A 2,776-nucleotide genomic window follows, 5' to 3' on the forward strand; every position below is an offset into this window, starting at 1 on the left:
CAAAAGTAATACAGATCAACTTACAGCAAAAAATAACTATTAACATTTGTTTTTAGAAAATATTTAAAGTGCATCAATTTGCCTGAAATAAAAAAAGAAAATAATTCCTATTTTTGACTGACTTGAGCCATTTAATACTGAACATCCATCCATCCATCCCTTTTCTACCGCTTGTCCCTTTCGGGGTCGCGGAGCCTAATAAAATAAAATAAACTCAATAAGAAAATAAGTTCAAATTGATCAACTAATGCAACAATTTGTGCTATTTCTTTTTTTTAATGAATCAAAATGATGAAGTCAGGAATAATGGCTATAATGAACGCTAACAAGCATATACTACATAGCGCCATACATTACAATTGTAAAAACCCAGAAAAAATGTCCTTACATTTTGCAAGAAATTGCGTGTGAATGCTGAAGTCGAACTGAAATATAAGTGAAATGAATTAAATTTAAATAGCACTTTTCTCTAGTGACTCAAAGCGCTACATAGTGAAACCCAATATCTAAGTGACATTTAAACCAGTGTTGGGTGGCACTGGGAGCAGGTGGGTAAAGTGTCTTGCCCAAGGACACAACGGCAGGGACGAGGATAGCAGAAGCGGGGATCGAACCTGGAACCTTCAAGTTGCTGGCACGGCCGCTCTACCAAACGAGCCATGGCACCCCAATTACCAGTTAGCACAGTAGCCAGATCGCATCAAGTAACAAAGATATAACAGTTAGCATGTCAAGTACCAAAATGTATGACTCTGGGGTGTATAACTTCAAAAATATCTAAAAAAGCTAGCATGCTAACCAGTAGGCATGCGCCATGTACCAACATATTTGACTGGGAGATTTATGTCTGAAAAAATTGCTTAAATAATAGCCAGCATGCTTACATATTACCCGTATCAGACTCTGGAGTGTACTGCGACATTACCTAAAAAGCTAACAACATTTAGCATGCGCCGAGTACCAAAATATATGACACCTGCAAAAATTGCTAAAAAAGTTTGCATGCTAAGAGTTAGCATGTGTCAAGTGCCAAAATATAATGTCAGCATGCTCGCAATTGACTAACATTAGCAGGGAGCATTTTGACTTTGGGATAGTTTAAAATTGGTTGGGAAATATGGAAAATTATAAAAAGTTAAAACAAAGTCTATTCATTTTGCATGTTAAAATATGTCCCCGGAAAATGTGGAATGCCTGATAATTTGGGAAATTTTGGACAACATAAAAATGTTAGCAAGTGCGTCATGAATGAGCCGGACGTTTTGAAAGTGGAAAGATTTTAATTTGATAAAAAAATGTGGGAGAAGAAGGCGGACGAAAAATAGGACAGAATAATATTTAGAATACTGCTTTAGAGCAGGGGTCGGCAACCCAAAATGTTGAAAGAGCCATATTGGACCAAAAATACAAAAAACAAATCTGTCTGGAGCCGCAAAAAATGAAAGGCCGTAAATAAGTGTTATAATGAAGGCAACTCATGATGTAATTGTCTATATTAGCTATATTAGCCTTCTATCAAAATGACTATGTGTTGCAGGCTGAAGCAAATCTTCTTTGACAGAATTGTTGAAATGTTATATTTATTCTACACATTTTTACAACATTAGAAAACCATTAGTAAATCAGAGGCTACTCAGAAGTTGAGATAAGTCCTGGAAATTACTGGCTTTTAATGGCCAAAGGTATAGATGTGTGTGTCCAAGTTAAAGGAAACGGCAGGCAGTCTTCTTTTAATAGATTTATTACAATCTTTGGCAAGCGAGGTACTGTTTGCTGTAGTCTGGAACAACATGGCACACAAACAACTATGAGAAATGCAGCCAATATTACATACATATAATATGTCATGAGACATGCCAAACTAAATTATATACAAAGAGGATAAAAGTAAATGATATTATATTAGCTCAAATATAGCCACAAATGAGGCATAATGATGCAATATGTACATACAGCTAGCCTAAATAGCATGTTAGCATCGATTAGCTTGCAGTCATGCAGTGACAAAATATGCCTGATTAGCACTCCACACAAGTCAATCACATCAACAAAGCCCACCTTTGTGCATTCACGCACAGCATAAAACGTTTGGTGGACAAAATGAGACAAAGAAGGAGTGCAAGATTTTACATGTAAACAAACTGTTGCGTCACAGTCCACACTGCGGTGAGTTCAAGAACCCCCAAAATTAGTAGGACAAAACGATGTTCACCAAATACGCTCATCAGTGAAGCATACACACAAAACGTATTAAACAGTGGGCGTTCTAACAATTGGGTATGTTTGTGTCACGTTTGTCCTCAAAACAAAAAACATACTAAAACCCCGTCTTTTTCCATTTTCAATCCTTTTTGAAAAATGCTTCAGGGAGCCACTAGGGAGGCACTAAAGAGCCGCGGGTTGCTGACCCCCGCTTTAGAGAATTCACACATCCATCCATTTCCTACCGCTTGTCCCTATCGGGGTCGCGGGGGGTGCTGGAGCCTATCTAATTAGATACAAATTTTCGTTATATTTTTAATTATTCGTATCAGCACTGTAAAAAAAAATCAAAAAAATCATAAATTTTAAATTAATAAGCAATTTGTGCTTACTTTATTATAAAAAAACAACACTTTAGATTTAAAAAAACATGCTACTTCGTCACAACTTTTGAAAAAGAATGACAACCATCGGCTATATTTTTGCCTTTTTACGTCACTGTCGTTGCCGTCTTGTGATTGGCTGACATCCATTGCGTCACCGCGTTGACACTCACTACGTGCCCCTGAAGCGG

Source organism: Entelurus aequoreus, linkage group LG12 (assembly GCF_033978785.1).
Source record: "Entelurus aequoreus isolate RoL-2023_Sb linkage group LG12, RoL_Eaeq_v1.1, whole genome shotgun sequence".
Lineage (NCBI taxonomy): Eukaryota > Metazoa > Chordata > Actinopteri > Syngnathiformes > Syngnathidae > Entelurus > Entelurus aequoreus.